General features: G+C 40.6%; 1 long non-coding RNA gene across 1 annotated transcript in view; it reads right to left on the bottom strand.

Annotated features, from left to right (window-relative positions):
- Positions 1 to 15,492, bottom strand: part of LOC129657528 (uncharacterized) — a 40,020-nt gene extending 24,528 nt beyond the window's left edge. Inside the window, exon 1 of the long non-coding RNA XR_008716783.1 lies at positions 15,418 to 15,492. This is a non-coding gene — a long non-coding RNA (uncharacterized LOC129657528). The remainder of the gene's footprint in view (positions 1 to 15,417) is intronic.
- Between the last annotated feature and the right edge of the window lie 2,027 nt (positions 15,493 to 17,519).

Here is a 17,519-nt window from a genome sequence, read left to right as displayed (position 1 = left end):
ACCTCCAGTAGCCATAAAGCCTGATGGATAAAAGGTATTTAGTAAGTATTTGCTTGATTAAATTTGAAGTTGAATTTTATTATCCAAAAAAGGGCAACTTCACCTTTTGGATTTGGTTATGTACTTTGAAAGCTTCAGGTAGACCTATGAATGGAGGCCTTTGCTCGGTAAAATGGTAAAACCAGAAAGCTGGGGGATATGGGACAAGGAGCCCAGCACACAATTTGCATCCAGATAGGTGCTATTGGCACCGCCCTCCTGATTAGCAGTAGAGCAGTAGACAGGCTAATCTCTCTAAATGTCACCTCCCTGATCTGCGTGTTTGGAACAATAATCCCAACCTCATGAGGTCATTTTGAAGATTAAATAATATAATAAATGTAAATGAAAGTGTTAGTCTCTCAGTCGTGTCCGACCCTTTGTAACTCTGTGGACTGTAGCTCACCTGGCTTGTCTGTCCATGGGATTCTCCAGGCAAGAATACTGGAGTGAGTTGCCATTCCCTTCCCCAGAGGATCTTCCCGTCCCAGAGATCAAACCCACGTCTCCTGCATTGCAGGCAAATTCTTTACTATCTGAGCCACCAGGGAAGCCCCGATGAATTTAAAAACCATGTACTATATGTTAGATATTTCATAAGTGTTTGTTTCCTTGTTTCTTCTCCCCTCGCAAACATTTAACTTTGACATGAAAAAAGGTGCCCGAAGTTGCTCACCACTTCAAGGACTATAAACTGTGTCTTATTCACCCAAGTATTCAAGATGTGTCAATCATTTACAAACTCCAAAGGAAATTAAATGCTGTTCCCCTGCCACCTAGTCTACCCACCAGCGCCCCAAAGCACAATAAAATAACATTAGAACAATGATTTAAGCTGAAAATTCGGCTGACAGGGAAAGCACGAAGCCCCACTCCTTTGAGGCTTAGCCATACCTATGGGCACAACCACAGCGCAGCTTCCAGGCTGCCTGACGTCACAGCTTAATGAGGTTTTTGACTGGGGCTTCCGGGCATCTTGGGAAGGGGCGGGAGGTGTGGGGGATGCGGCGCCTCTGGTGGTTGGAAAAGCCCTCTGGGGACCCCCAGTGGTCATTAGGAGTCATAAGTGTCTCTGCAAAAAGAAAGCCTGTGGCCTTGGGGAAAATATCTGAGCTTCAAGTATGTGTATGTCCTCATCTCTCCCCCGTGATCAGGGTTTCTTCCAGGGAAATTAGTGGTGAGAAAGTAAATGCTTTGGGGCCTCCGATTTAGAAATTGGAGTTCTGTTTGGCATGGACAGCAAAAGAGGGCTTCGAATAGGGAGACAGAGCTGGACCATTCTTTGTCATCCTCAGCAGGGAATGCAGGAGACAGGGCAAGCAGGTGGGGCATGAAGGAAACAGCAGCTCAGCCCTTCTTTCCCGAGGACCGCATCGCTGAGACCGCTGGCGAGGGTCCTTCTTAGAGCCATTCCGGCAGACGCTGGGGAAGAAATAGGCAACAGTAGAGCTGTCCTGCTCTTAAACAGACTGCTGTAGCTTTTGCGTTTCTGCTTCCTGAATCTTTATTCCCCTAGTTCTGTTGCAAATAAGCAGTAAAGGTTTTATTATGCTGGGGAATAAATAATGAATGATTCAGCCTGCACTCCAGGCGTAACTGGAGAACAGAGATGGACCAACAGGGATTTGTTTACATGAAGTACCAAGACACCCCTAGGTAGGTGTCTTTCTCCTTTTGGGGAAAGACTGGGGGAATAAAGACAAGCTTGTCTCAAAGAAGGGTGGGAGTGTAATTTTGAACACAGCATAGTTTTTGTCACTCAGATTCATCTCCAACTCAGCCTTCCAGCCTCAGTTCGTTTCTTGCAACAATGAGTCCCCAAACTGATTCCTCCTGCAGCAATTAGAGGCTTCTGGTGGCTCAGACAGTGAAGAATCCATCTGCAGTGCAGAAGGCCTGGGTTTGATCCCTGGCTCAGAAAGATCCCCTGGAGAAGGGAATGGTAGCCCACCTCAGTAGGAGGAGATAAAGAATCACCAGGCTTGACATCTGCTAAGAGACAAGTCACCACAGCTTCAGCAGTGTGCAGAGACAGCCGCCTGGGCACGGCCACATCTTTAGACACCGGCAACCTTTGTGTCTCTGGCTGTCCTGCTGACGTCCCTGACCTAGTCACTGGGATGATAGCTGTCATTTTGGGCATCCGCGGTGACAGGAAACATGACCCCAAACAGCCAGAGCGGAAGAGGAAAATGGCAGACACCACAGGCAGCCAAAGGGCTGGTAAGCTTGTTCATTTATGCCTCCCTCAAGCGCGATGCTGCAGTGGCTTGAATAGTGATTCGCCAGATACATGTCTGCATCCAACCCCACCCAAACCTCTGAATGTGATCTTATTTGGGAAAAGGTCTTTGCAGATGTAATTAAGTTAAAGATCTCAAGATGAGATCATCCTGGATTATCTGAGTGGGCCCTAAATCCAAAGAGAAGAGACCTTCTTGCCTGGAAAATCCCATGGACGGAGGAGCCTGGTGGGCTGCAGTCCATGGGGTTGCTAAGAGTCAGATACAACTGAGCAACTTCACTTTAACTTTTCACTTTCATGCATTGGAGAAGGAAATGGCAACCCACTCCAGTGTTCTTGCCTGGAGAATCCCAGGGATGGGGGAGCCTGGTGGGCTGCCGTCTATGGGATCGCACAGAGTCGGACACGACTGAAGCGACTTAGCAGCAGCAGAGAGACATAGAGAGCAAGGAAAAGGCCATGTGAAGACAGAGACAGAGAGTAGCAACAACGAGGAATTAGGCAACAATGAGGCAAGGAACACTGAGGGCCACCTTTCCCAGACCCTTCTGAGGGAGCAGAGCTCCTCCAACACTTTTATTTCAGACTTGTGGCCTCCAGAATCGTGAAAGAATAAATTTCTGCTGCTTTAAGCCATCCAATTTGTGGCAATTTTTAAAGGCAATTCTGGGAACAAATACATTTGCCAAAAAAAAAAAATTTCCTGAGCACATTCACTATGCCAAACACCATGCCAGGTACTGGGGACATAGTAGTAAACAAAACAGACATTACAAGAAGGAGAGAGATAAGGCACTGGTGAATGAAACAAGGCAATTTCTGAGAATAAAATGTCCTACAAAATAAATGTCAAATATGGTGATATGGTAAAGAGTACTTGAGAGGTGCTACCCTTTACCAGACTGCATAATCAGGGAAGGTCTTTTTAGAAGGTGACAATTTAGCTGATGACATTCAAAAATGTCCAGAAAAAAAGTATAAAGAATCAGAATGGGGCTGAACTTTTTCCAGAAAAAGTCAGAGTGGAGCCAGAAAAATGCTATTTTATAACTGTTATTGTGCCCCTTTTTCCCCAAAATTGCTCTTCCAACATCACTGCTTGGAGCTCTAAGGTGTTCTGTTAAAACCCCTCTTGGAGTCACAACTGGAGGGAGATTTGGAAGGGATTCAGGCAGGATTGTCTACCTCTGATGTCCCTGCCAATAAGAACAGCTGTGTGGGGCCAACTTGATACACGTATGACCTCCAAGTAAGCTTTTATTTGATCAAGTAAAGTGTCTGCCTGCAATGCGGGAGACCCGGGTTTGATCCCTGGGTCAGGAAGATCCTCTGGAGAAGGAAATGGCAACCCACTCCAGTAGCCTTACCTGGAAAATCCCATGGACGGAGGAGCCTGATATGCTACAGTCCATGGGGTCGCGAAGAGTCAGATAAGACTGAGTGACTTCACTTTCCTTTTTCTTTCCTTTCCACAGATAAATGGATAAAGATGTGGTGCATGTATATAATAGACTATTACTCAGCCATAATAAAGAATGAAATGATGCTATTTGCAGCAAGATGGATGGACCTAGAGGGCTTCCCAGGTGGCTCAGTGGTTAAGAATCTTCCTGCCTAAACTGATAAAAATGCATTTGATTACTAAATATTAAAAATTTAAGTCAAAGCAACATGATTTGACTATTTTAAGGATTTAAAAATAACTAAGAAATTATTTATTTTGGAACTTAGCAAAAAAAAAAAGTACATAATAAATTAGAACTGAATTATTTAAAAAAGAGAGAGAGAGGGAAAAGAATCTGCCTCCCAGTGCAGGAGACAAAGGGGACGTGGGTTTGATCCTTGAGTTGGGAAGATCCCCTGGTGGAGGAAATGGCAACCCACACCAGTATTTTTGCCTGAAAAATCCCATGGACAGAGGAGTCTGCTGCTGCTGCTGCTGCTAAGCCGCTTCAGTCGTGTCCGACTCTGTGCGATCCCATAGACTGCAGCCCACCAGGCTCCCCTGTCCCTGGGATTCTCCAGGCAAGAACACTGGAGTGGGTTGCCATTTCCTTCTCCAATGCATGAAAGTGAAAAGTGAAAGTGAAGTCACTCAGCCGTGTCGGACTCTTAGAGACCCCACGGACTGTAGCCTACCAGGCTCCTCCGTCCATGGGATTCTCCAGGCAAGAATACTGGAGTGGGGTGCCATTGTCTGGCAGGCTATAATTCCTGGAGTTGCAAAGAGTCGGACACTACTGAGTGACTAAAAATGCATGCAAGGATGGGCCTAGAGAATATTAAACTTCAGTGAAGTAAGTCAGACAAAAACAAAAATGATAAAAGTGAACTTCTTTACAAAACATAAATAGACTCTCAGAGAAAACAAACTTATGATTACCAAAGGGGAAATTCAGGGAAAGGTAAATTGGAAATTTGGGATTAACAGATATAGACTATTATAGATAAAATAGATAAGCAAGAAGATCCTACTGTACAACACAGGGAACTATACTCAGTATCTTGTAATAACCTATAACAGAAAACAAGCTTAAAGAGAATTTATATATATTTATATATTCAGCTGCTGCGAAGTCACTTCAGTTGTTTCCAACTCTGTATGACCCCAGAGACAGCAGCCCACCATTCTCCAGGCAAGAACACTGGAGTGGGTTGCCATTTCCTTCTTCAACGCATGAAAGTGAAAAGTGAAAGTGAAGTTGCTCAGTCGTGTCCGACTCTTAGCGACCCCATGGACTGCAGCCTACCAGGCTCCTCCATCCATGGGATTTTCCAGGCAAGAGTACTGGAGTGGGGTGCCATTGCCTTCTCTGATATATATTCAGATATATATGTATATACATATACACACACACATATATATAAACACAGTTTGCTGTATACCTGAATCATTGTAAGTCAGCTATACTTCAATTCAAAAATAATAATACTAATAATAAAGTGTTCCATGGCTTACAGAAAATCTGAAAAACACTGCCTCAAGCTGGTGTAGCTGGTGAACATGAAATTATACTGTGTAGCATATGCTTTGTCCAGGGCTTTCTACCTTCTAAAGTGCAGCCAGTAGTTCATGGGATCTCTCTACACTAAGCAAATGAAACTTCCTCTCTGTTCTCTCAGGTTCTGTCTCCCTTTTGATTGACATACATTTCTCCAAAATATCCTATTTCCTTCTCAGGAAAGGAGGTCTTACTTAACTGAAGGACATATATCAATTATGTGAAATATTTTTAAACTTCATCATACCATGGTTCAGTCGTCACACTTTGCCTAAGTATTTCTAAGGATCTTACCCTGGTGAGATACTTCACAGCAATGCTAAAATGAAGCCAGGGGCAACCACTTGAATTTCCTGTTAGCTAGACATCTCTTCCCTCTCTAGCCAGTCATAAAGACGTAAGTGGCAGTAGAGTACACAAAACTGAAAAACTATGGATTTAGCTAGGCCAGTTCTAGACTTCTGAAACCCTGAAGCTATCTTTACAATTATATCAGCTGTGATGAACAGGAAATAAAACTGAATAACAGTGGCTTACACAAGAGAAAATGGTATATTTTTTTTCTCTCCCCAGGAGTCTAGGTCATCAAGCTAAGTCTAGTGTGACGCTCAGAAGTATTAGGTACTCAAGTTCCTTCCATCTTGTAGCTCTGCTATACATAGGACTTCTATCGCAAGGTCATTTCGTGTTTCAGAATGGCTACTTTATTCACATTTCTATCCATAGGAAGGACAAAATGGGAGGAAAGAACATGTCTTTTTCATTTTAAATAAACTACTTGGAAGTTGCAGTCAGTACTTCTTCTTACATCCCCTTGGCCTAAACTTAGCCACAAGAAAGCTGAGAAATAGTCTTTTTACCAAGTGGTGATGTACCAACTTAAAAGTTGGGATTTTCTTATTGCCTTCTTCCTACCTCCGTAGCCTCCCCTTGCTCTCTGCTCATCCCCTCTCCTCTGAGCTCTGCTTCATGGACCCACTCCTAGTCCTTGAACAGATTCGAGTCCCTTCCAACCTAATGTTTTTCATGTGCTCTTCTCTGGATCACTCTCCCCCTGCACATCCCACTCTTCTAACCTATTCAGTTCAGTTCAGTTCAGTTCAGTAGTTCAGTCATGTCTGACTCTTTGCTATCCCATGGCCTGCAGCACACCAGGCCTCCCTGTCCATCACCAACTCCTGGAGTTTACTCAAACTCATGCCCATTGATTGAGTCAGTGATGCCATCCAACCATCTCATCCTCTGTCATCCCTTTCTCCTCCCACCTTCATCTTTCCCAGCATCAGGGTCTTTTCAAATGAGTCAGTTCTTTGCATCAGGTGGCCAAAGTATTGCAGTTTCAGCATCAGTCCTTCCAATGAATATTCAGGACTGATTTCCTTTAGGATGGACTGGTTGGATCTCCTTGCAGTCCAAGGGCCTCTCAAGAGTCTTCTCCAACACCACAGTTCAAAAGCATCAAGTCTTCTAACCTATTCAATTTTCGTTTATTCTTCAGGTCTGACTTGAGCCCACACTCCCAGCCCTAATCAGGGTCCAGTGCGCCACTACACAACCTCAGAGGAGTGTGTGCTTCTCATTGCACCTATCACAGTCACATTTTGACATTTTTTGTGAGACTGTTTGATTCATGGTTAGCTTCCCCTTTAGAAAGTAAGTCAGTTTGTCTATTATTCACTCTTTACCCTAGTATTCCTAGTGTTTCTTGCTTGTTATCAGTACTTAGAAAATGCCCAATAAATAAGAGTTAATTCCTTTAAAATTTTCTGCTTTACAAACATGGTGTGAGCATTCCTGAAAAACTATTTATGTTACAGACATCATATATTATTAATTATAAATTTTTTTCCCTTACACCTGCCTAAATGATGGTTTTATACAAAATAAAAATAAAACATAAATTTTTCTTTCTTTATAATCTGGAAAGTCCAAGTCATTTAGGGAGGATGGTATTTATATTGGTGAATTTAGGGGTGGGAGAGTGGAGGGTGTTGTTTTATTTCTATTTTTTCAGTTTTCCCGAGAGCTTGAGGACCGGGTAATCTCTCAGTCACTCCCAACTTCATGTGTATCCAGCTTTACATTTTTGCATTGAGTCATCCTTGACTTTATTTCTTGAATATACTCTGCTTGTAGTAGCAGCCTTGCTTTAGCATTTGAGCCAATCGGATCTAATTTTAACAATATAGATGACAGTGTTGGTCCTCTACCTTGAAGAATCCCCTATCTGCAGCTTTATTGAAAAAAAAACCCCTGGGGTGCAGTCACTAGCACTCACTGCTTAAGAGTTGAGGTGGAGAATATACAAGCAACTCCTACAGCTCAACTCCAGAAAAATAAATGACCCAATCAAAAAATGGGCCAAAGAACTAAACAGACATTTCTCCAAAGAAGACATACAGATGGCTAACAAACACATGAAAAGATGCTCAACATCACTCATTATCAGAGAAATGCAAATCAAAACCACTATGAGGTACCATTTCATACCAGTCAGAATGGCTGCGATCCAAAAGTCTACAAGTAATAAATGCTGGAGAGGGTGTGGAGAAAAGGGAACCCTCTTACACTGTTGGTGGGAATGCAAACTAGTACAGCCACTATGGAGAACAGTGTGGAGATTCCTTAAAAAACTGGAAATAGAGCTGCCTTATGATCCAGCAATCCCACTGCTGGGCATACACACTGAGGAAACCAGAAGGGAAAGAGACACGAGTACCCCAATGTTCATCGCAGCACTGTTTATAATAGCCAGGACATGGAAGCAACCTAGATGCCCATCAGCAGATGAATGGATAAGAAAGCTGTGGTACATATACACAATGGAGTATTACTCAGCCATTAAAAAGAATACATTTGAATCAGTTCTAATGAGGTGGATGAAACTGGAGCCTATTATACAGAGTGAAGTAAGCCAGAAAGAAAAACACCAGTACAGTATACTAACGCATATATATGGAATTTAGAAAGATGGTAACAATAACCCTGTGTACGAGACAGCAAAAGAGACACTGATGTATAGAACAGTCTTATGGACTCTGTGGGAGAGGGAGAGGGTGGGAAGATTTGGGAGAACGGCATTGAAACATGTAAAATATCATGTATGAAATGAGTTGCCAGTCCAGGTTCGATGCACGATACTGGATGCTTGGGGCTGGTGCACTGGGACGACCCAGAGGGATGGAATGGGGAGGGAGGAGGGAGGAGGGTTCAGGATGGGGAACACATGTATACCTGTGGCGGATTCATTTTGATATTTGGCAAAACTAATACAGTTATGTAAAGTTTAAAAATAAAATAAAATTAAAAAAAAAAAAAGAGTTGAGGTGGAATTGATTCAGGGAATCAAGGTTGCACAACTCCCACATTGATCTGTCGTAGAATTCAGTCACATCTTTCTGTATCTTCTTGGCTAGAAATAGCCTTGGAAAAGGAAATGGCTATGAGACAGAAAAGAATCACATCAACTGTATCACCAGTGTTTTCTAATTATCATCCTCTACATGACTCCATTGTTAAATGCCTTTTTCTCACATGTTATTTTTACAATATTGAGATGATAGTAGTAGCTCGTATTTATTGAGTGTTTACTATATGCCAGGCAAAACAGTAGGTTAATCTAATAACATAAAACTAAATACAGCAGGGCCCACTGTGTTTGAAATTCACTGTGTCCAGAAGTATATGTGTATTTACAAATAGTACACAGAGTACTCTACCCATAAGTTGGTTGAAGATTCAACTCATAAGCCTTTTGCTTGAGTGCTTTCCTTCCACATTCAAATCTTGACATATATCATCGTTACCCTCTCTCTTCACTTGGGTTTCAGATAATTAACTAAGCTACCTCCTTAGGTTTCCAGTGATTTGTGTCTTAACTGTATTTCCCTCCCAAAGGTTGATTAGGTAAGAAACTAATACACTGTAAGCAACCCACAGCTGCTAGCTTTTTGCAGCCTTCCCCATGTTTTCTCTTACCTCCAAGCCCCTATACATTCTGTTTCCTCTGTATGAAACCCACATCTTCATTCTTCCTGGAAAATTCTGAACCATCCATCAGATCTCAATTTTCACCTCTCTCTAAATCCAGGTATTCAACAAGTGCTCCTATTGTATAACATTAATCAAACTACATTATAAAAGTTCAATTTATTTTTCTGTATTTCTCAATGGACTACAAGCTTTAAAACAGGCTTCTATTGGCTTTTTTTTTTTTTCACAAAATGCAGATAAAATAAGTATCTGTCAAATATATATGTATGTGTGTGTATATATATATATATATATATATATATATATAAATACTTATACTATTTAGCTCAGTTTCAGGCAATGACCAAGGAGATATGTCTTCAACATAGCTTAAGGACCAGCTCTAAGTTTCCCAGTTCTCAAGCATAAACATTTTGCATCACAGATTCTTCTGTTCTTCAAAAGCAACTGCTACCCAAATGAATATAAAGAAACACATTCACCTACACAAATCCCCAAACAAACACTTCAAGGTTCCTTTCCCATCAAATGTATCTTTAATAACTAACTGATGGAAAGATCGGAAAAATGATGATAGACATTTTATTTTTTAATTAACTTATTTATTTTAATTGAAAGATAATTACTTCACAATATTGTGATGGTTTTTGCCATACATCAACCAACATGAATAAGCCACAGGTATACGTGTGTCTCCCCTATCCTGAACCCCCTGCCACCTCCCTCCCCACCCTATCCCTCTGGGTTGTCCCAGAGCACTGGCTCTGGGTGCCCTGCTTCATGCATCAAATTTGCACTGGCCATCTATTTTATATATGATAATATACACGTTTCCGTGCTATTCCTTCAAATCATCCCACTCTCACCTTCTTCCACTGAGGCCAAAAGTCTGTTCTTTACATCTGTGTCTCCTTTGCTGCCCTGCATGTAGGGTCGTCATTACCACGTTTCTAAATTCCATATATATGTGCTAATATACAGTATCTTTCTATTTCTGACTTACTTCACTCTGTATATGTTCCAGTTTCATCCACCTCATTAGGACTGACTCAAATGCATTCCTTTTTATAGCTGAGTAATATTCCATTGTGTAAATGTATATGGTAGACTTTTTAATGTGAGAATTTATCCAAAGCAATGGTTAGACTGATCATGCTCCTTAACTGCTCCAAACTTTCAGTGGTGCCCTAATATCTGTAAATCTGTAAGAACCTGTGTGTTTGAGGCTGGCATTCAAGGCTATCCACAGTCTTGCTCCTTCCTAACTTCCAAGCCCCTTCTCAACTTTTCCATGTTCTATATTCTAGGCAAGTTAAGTTGTTATTTTCCATATTAGCCCAATATGTATAATCTTTGGGGTCATAAGGTATCTAATCCTCAGAGAGTCTTTATTATGGGCTAGACTCTCTTCTAAGTCCTTTCCATGTGTTAATCATTTAATTCTTACAGCAACACTGTTGGGCAGGTGTTATGATCCCCGTGCTGGAATGAGGTAGTTGACACACCCTGATCAAGATCAGACAGCTAATAGGCCGCAATGCCTACCTGCAATGTCATAACTCCAGTCCACGTGCTTGGTAGTTTTGTTCATAGTAGGCCTTTAATACATAGTTTTGGAAATTTGAAGGAGAAAGAGGCAATTGATTTAAAAAAAAAAAAGTAGGTGGCAAATGGGTTATTCTGTGATATTTTATATTTCTCTTTTTAAATATCAGATTCAAAGCCAAGGAAGACACGTGTCTAAGTAAAAGAAATTCTAATAAACTGAGAACTTCCTCAGACTTCATTTCTTGATGACTCTGTGCTATTCCCCTCCCACCATTGCCCCCCTCAGTCTTTGAGGCAAAGATGTACTCATTCTTCAGGATGGAGTTGAAATGTCACTTCCTGGCAAACTTTGCCTAAAGCTCCTCATGTAACAACACACAATGATTAAGAATGTTCCTTCTGTCCCCTCAGGCGCTCTTGCACGACTGTTACAGAGCTCATCTCATAGTGTGGATGGCTGTTACTTGACTTCTCATTAAGCTGGGAGTACCGACCATGTCCTTCATCTTTATGTGGCTGGAGGCACATAAAGTCACCCTCTCCCCATACCCGTAGTCCCCAGTCAGAGGAAACTCCACTGCTGATGCTCCCATCCCTTAGTGACAAAAAAGTCGCCGTTCGGCATTCCGCTGTCCGTCACTGACTCACCGGCCAATCAGGGCAGGCTTCTCACCACTGTTTCTCCCTCAGTATCAGTTCAGACTTTACTGTCTCTGAGAACAAAATTAACGTTTGTTTTTGGAAGGTGTTGTTGACTTTATAGTTGAGCCAGTAATGGAATCAGCAGGCCTGCCATTTTCCTGGGGGAATGTTAGGACAGAAACTCATGTCTGCTGGGCTGCTCCCCACAAGGGAACCAGAGCCCACCTCACCCCACAACTACATCCACCACCTTCCCCCAAAGGTAAGCTTTCCCTGAGATGTTGCACAGGCTAGGGGTTGAGGAGCGGGTAGTAAAATTTTCAGACTAAAAAGCCTGCTTTTAAAAGGATAGTTTTTATGGAAACATGATCTAAAAATAAAAACTAAAACACTCTGAGGGTAGGCGAGCCATCCTCTGGCAGCTAAGGTTGATCAGGTGGTCCTGACATTTTGAGAATCTTCCTTCTGAGAGTCAAGGCAAAGCACCGTTGAGCGAAAGGGTCTCTTCAACTTTGTAATTTCCTCTGCCTTCACCCGGTGATTCAGACCCTCCTAACCTCACTGCATTCCCATGTCCATGGCAGCATTACTCACAATAGTTCTACATATGGAAACAACCTAAACATAAATCGACAGATGAATGGATAAAGAAGATTTGGTTTATCGGTTCAGTTCAGTTCAGTCGCTCAGTCGCGTCCAACTCTCTGCGACCTCATGAATCGCAGCACGCCAGGCCTCCCTGTCCATCACCAGCTCCTGGAGTTCACTCAAACTAACATCCATCAAGTTGGTGACGCCATCCAGCCATCTCATCCTCTGTTGTCCCCTGCTCCTCCTGCCCCCGATCCCTCCCAGCATCAGGGTCTTTTCCAGTGAGTCAACTCTTCACATGAGGTGGCCAAAATACTGGAGTTTCAACTTTAGCATCATTCCTTCCAAAGAAATCCCAGGGCTGATCTCCTTCAGAATGGACTGGTTGGATCTCCTTGCAGTCCAAGGGACCCTCAAGAGTCTTGTCCAACACCACAGTTCAAAAGCATCAATTCTTTGGTGCTCAGCTTTCTTCACAGTCCAACTCTCACATCCATACATGACCACTGGAAAAACCATAGCCTTGACTAGACGGACCTTTGCTGGCAGATTTGCTGTATATACATAGTGAAATAGTATTCAACCACGAGGAAGAAGGAAATCCTGTCACTTGGGACAACATGGATGGACCTTGAGGGTAATATTCTAAGTGAAATAAGTCAGAGTAAGACAGATATTGCATGGTATCACTTACATGTGGAATCTAAAATAATGAAGTCAAACTCATACAACAGAAAGTAGAAAAGTAGTTGTTGGGGACTGGGGAGAAGGAAGGGGAGAAAAATAGGAGAGAGGTTAGTAAAAGGTACAAACTCAGCTGTAAGATGAATAAGGCCCAAAGATCTAGTGAAAAGCATGAAGACTGATGTAGATAACACTGTATTGTATAACTGAAAACTGCTAAGAGGATAAAATTTAAATGTTCTCTGAATGGTATTAACTCGATGGGGGGAATCCTTTCATAATGTATACATGTATATTAAATCACCTTGATGTATACTTTAGGTATCTTACAATTTTATATTAAACCTCAATGAAGCTGACAAAAATAAAATTTATAAATAATTTAAAAATTTTATTGAAGTATAGTTGACTTATAATGTTCCAGGTACACAACAAGTATATTAGTTTTGAAGTTATTTTCCATTATAGGTTATTATGAGATATTGACTATGGTTCACTATGCTATACAGTAAACCTTTGTTGCATATCTAGTTTTTTAATTAGAAATCTAGCATTCTGTTCATACTAAGTCAAACAAATGGAATCAAAATGTCATAAACTTTTTGGTTAGGCAAAAATTGATAAGTTTTCTAATATATATATATTATACTTATTATTTATATATATGTAGACAAAAGCTTTTCTACTATGTTTAATAAAGGCTTTAGAAAGAACATTAAAAAAAAAAAAAGAAGAGATGGAGAAATTGGAAAACCTAAACTCAATTAAACGGGAGCACTGAATATGAAATAGAAAAAATGAAACTAGATAAAAGTAAAAGATCATTCTATAGTGCAGTTGTTTTTAAACACGACAAGGCAAACTTTTTCTTTTTTTAAAGAGATTGTGTGATGATTTTTAAGAGAGCTTTTAGCTTCAAACTCTGATATCTAAATATAAAATAACTAACCTCCAAGTTTAACAAGAATAGAAAGAAAAAAAGAAATTCCCGATCTCATGTAATGTTTTAGGAATGCTAAATTAAGAGAGTTGTTAGAGGAAATGAGTTTGTTCCCCACTGTATGCTGGGCTCCAGTGCAGAGGTGTTGTTCAGTCTCCCAGCCATGTCTGACTCTTTGTGACCCTATGGACTTCAGCACGCCAGACCTCTCTGTCTCTCACCATCTCCCAAAATTTGCCCAAGTTCATGTCCACGGCATCAGTAATGCCATCCAGCCATCTCATCCTCTGAGGCCCTCTTCTCCTTCTGTGCTCTTTCCCAGCATCAGGGACTTTTCCAGAGTCAGCTGTTTGCATCAGATGACCAAAATACTGTAGTTTAAGCTTCAGCATCAGTCCTTCCAATGAGTATTCAGGGTTGATTTCCCTTAAGATTGACTGGTTTGATTTTGCTGTCCAAGGGACTCTCAGGAGTTCTCCACCACCATAGTACAAAGGCATCAATTCTTCAGCTCTCCACCTTCTTTATAGTCCAGCTCTCACAACCGTAGAGGTGTTATCAATGCACTAAATACATGGGAGGAGTATTCTAAGGCAGGTGTCTTAACAGTAGAGTAATACCAAAATTTCAGATTTCCCCAAAGGAAAAGAAAGCACAACAGTCTGAGAAAGAAAGATTGGATATAGAAAAACACCATTGAGACATTTATTCAATAAATGTTTGGTACTAATGCAAAACCCTAAAGAAATATATCTGCTATTCTTACGAAAGTCAAAGATCTAAAAATGTAGACACTTTCTTTATGTGTATGTGTGCTTAGTCAGTCAGTCGTGTCTGACTTTTTGTGACCCCACGGACTGCAGCCACCAGGCTCCTCTGCCCATGGGATTTCCCAGGCAAGAATACTGGAGTGGGTTGCCATTTCCTTCCCCAGGGTATCTTCCTGACCCAGGGATCAAACCTGCATCTCCTGTGTCTCCTGCACTGCAGGCATATTCTTTTACCCAGTGAGCCATCAGGAAGCCCTCACTTTTATTACATTTAAGAAAAATATACTGAAAGGGAGGCTTTTAGTCACATGGTTGAGAACCAGGCTTTAGGCAGTGTTGTCCAATACAACCTTCTGTGATTATGGAAGATTATGGATTATGGAATATAGCTGTGCACTCCAATGTGGTAGCCCCTGGCCACATGTGGCTAGTGGCCACTTAAAATATAGTTAATGTGATTCAGAAGCTGAACTTTAAATTTTAATTAATTTAAATCGCCACTTATGCTTATTTGCTAGCATATTAGACATCCCAATTCTATAGTCATGTTGACTTATGTTCGAATCCCAGTTGTGCCTTTTTATAATCCATGTAACCTGAGGGAAAACAAAACTTTCTAAGCTTTCAGAGTCTTCAGGTAGAAAATGCAGACATTAATGACACTCACTCTTTGGGGAATGTTGACAGTTAAATGAGATAATGTAGATAATAGAGTTATCTGCTTAACAGAGTGCCTAGTACAAATTGAATGCTCAATAAGTATTACCAAATTATTAATGAATATCAAGACATGATAAGAATATGAGATATAAATCTTTCCAATTGAAATAAAAGAAAAATTGTCATCTTAATAATGGAAGAGTTGTTCTTTGCCCTATTGCCGTATCTTATTTTCTTCATAGCACTACCACTCTCTAGAAATCATATTATTGATTTGTTCATTTACACAGTTTTTATGTTTACCTTGCAAGAGCATGAAGTCCATGAAGGTGGCTTGTTCGTCAATGTCGTTGTTTTTAATAAGTCCAGTATCTTGACAAGCACCTAGCCCATAATCAGTACTTTATGAGCTGAGACTGAGTAGATTAATGACTTAACAAACTAACCTAATCTCAGACTCTCCCAGGAACCTGCTTATCAAAAGAGAAAAGACACTTTTTTCCCATACAGATAGTTTATAGGGGATGATTAATAATCGGTATATGGTGATTTTATAAAATAGTATGGATTGATTAAACCAAAGTTAATGCTACTTTTTTAATAAGATTTAGAACTTCAACTCTTTGGATTGTTTTATTACATAGTTACTCAAGAATTGCTGAGTGCTTTAAAGTACTACATATAAAATTTGCAAATAAAAATGATATTCCATCAAAATTAATTGCCTTTATTTTTGCTAAACTTGTTTTTAAAGAAAATTCAGTCAAAATATGAAGATGTTTTCCTGAAAATAAAGTTCAATTAACATAAACAAAATGGAGATAATACACTTTTATTCACTTATTTGTTTCAAATGCATTTTGCATGATTTAGTATTCACTTAAAGTACAGTCTAAACATTTTTTTAAAACATTTAAATCATCTCTAATTTGCAGTACCACCACAGTTAAAATATATTAAGTTAATAAAGTTATAATTTACATAATATCACTGACACCAAAGTATACTAATATAAACTGAACTAGATTATAATTTGCTCAGCAGAAAGCTCCACTAATTGCCAGAGTAGTATTCTGAACAGTGATTGACATGTAGCAATCCGAAATACAGTCAGGATTTATAGTCTCAAAGGATCTATAATCTAATATTTCAGATTCAGGTGGGAAAAAAATGAGAAAACACTCTGCTACAGTTAAGAAAAGTGGTATCTTTGGTTTGCTTACTTTGCTCCTGTTTTAAATCATTAGATATGACCATCACATCTAAGGACAAAGAAGTGAATAGGTTTACATCAGATATTCAAATCCAAAGTAATAATTCTTATTATAGCTAAAAATTACACAGTATTTACCATCTGTTCAACATTGTTACAAGACTTTGTATAAAATACATACTGTCCTTCCATCCACTGGTCAGACAACACAAAACATTTCCAAATGAAACTCATTACCTTTCCCACAAACCTGCAAATTGTTTGAGTTATTTTCTTAACTATTATTTATTGTTACCAATGTACGCTCTTTAAGGACACCTTAAAAATCAAAATTTGGAGACCCAAAACAGATTATTTAATTTTTATTTTCTATTTATTCATTTGGCCACACCCCTCAGCATGCATGTGGGATCTTAGTTTCTTGACCAGGGATCAAATCCTTGTCCCCTGCTGTGGAAGCTCAGAGTCTTAACCACTGGACCATGAGGGAAGACCCAAAACAGATTATTTTAATATTGGATATGTTGAAAATATATGCATGGAAAATAACATAGTTAAAATGCAGCTTTACTTTTGGGTCCCCAGCCTCTCTTTAAAACACATTCAGCTGAGCTAAATGTTAAATATCCAGTCTCATGTAATAGTTAGAACTCCAAATTTTAATCAGTTTCCAAATAATTTTTTGTTAATTCTGCTTCCCCCAGTTCTGGCTTCAGGCTGGATGTCTGCAATAAGCAAGTCACCTGGGTCGCTTCTTTTTGATTTGTTCCTGTTGCTTCCCCACCTGCCAGATGGGTAGCTCCTGGATTTCTGGGCCTGGTTCAGAGAAGGGAGGAAGGGAAAGGAAAAGAAGGAACTAACTCATGCCAGGCTAGCCCCTGGTCCAAGAAGGCAAAGGCAGTGCCCCCTCTCTGGGGTGATGGGGCTTCAGTGGATTCCTCAATGCTTTACGATCATGCCCCTACCTCCTCCCATTCCCTTGACCCAGAGGAATCATTTATCTTCCCAGTAGTCACTTACAACTCCTCTCTCAAGTGAACCTCCAGGCTCCTTCTGCAAAGGACTCCTCCCCATGTCAGGCCTATCGGACAGATGTGGAACTCACACTGGATTGTTGACCTGCAACCCACATCTGGGGAGACCCTCAGGCACCTCCACCCTGACAATGGCTTGGAAATAGGCCAAGCTGTAA

The sequence above is a fragment of the Bubalus kerabau genome, chromosome 7, assembly GCF_029407905.1.
Source record: "Bubalus kerabau isolate K-KA32 ecotype Philippines breed swamp buffalo chromosome 7, PCC_UOA_SB_1v2, whole genome shotgun sequence".
Taxonomy (NCBI): domain Eukaryota; kingdom Metazoa; phylum Chordata; class Mammalia; order Artiodactyla; family Bovidae; genus Bubalus; species Bubalus kerabau.
The sequence above is the reverse complement of the archived record's forward strand: the minus strand, read 5'-3'. Positions and strand labels throughout refer to the sequence as shown.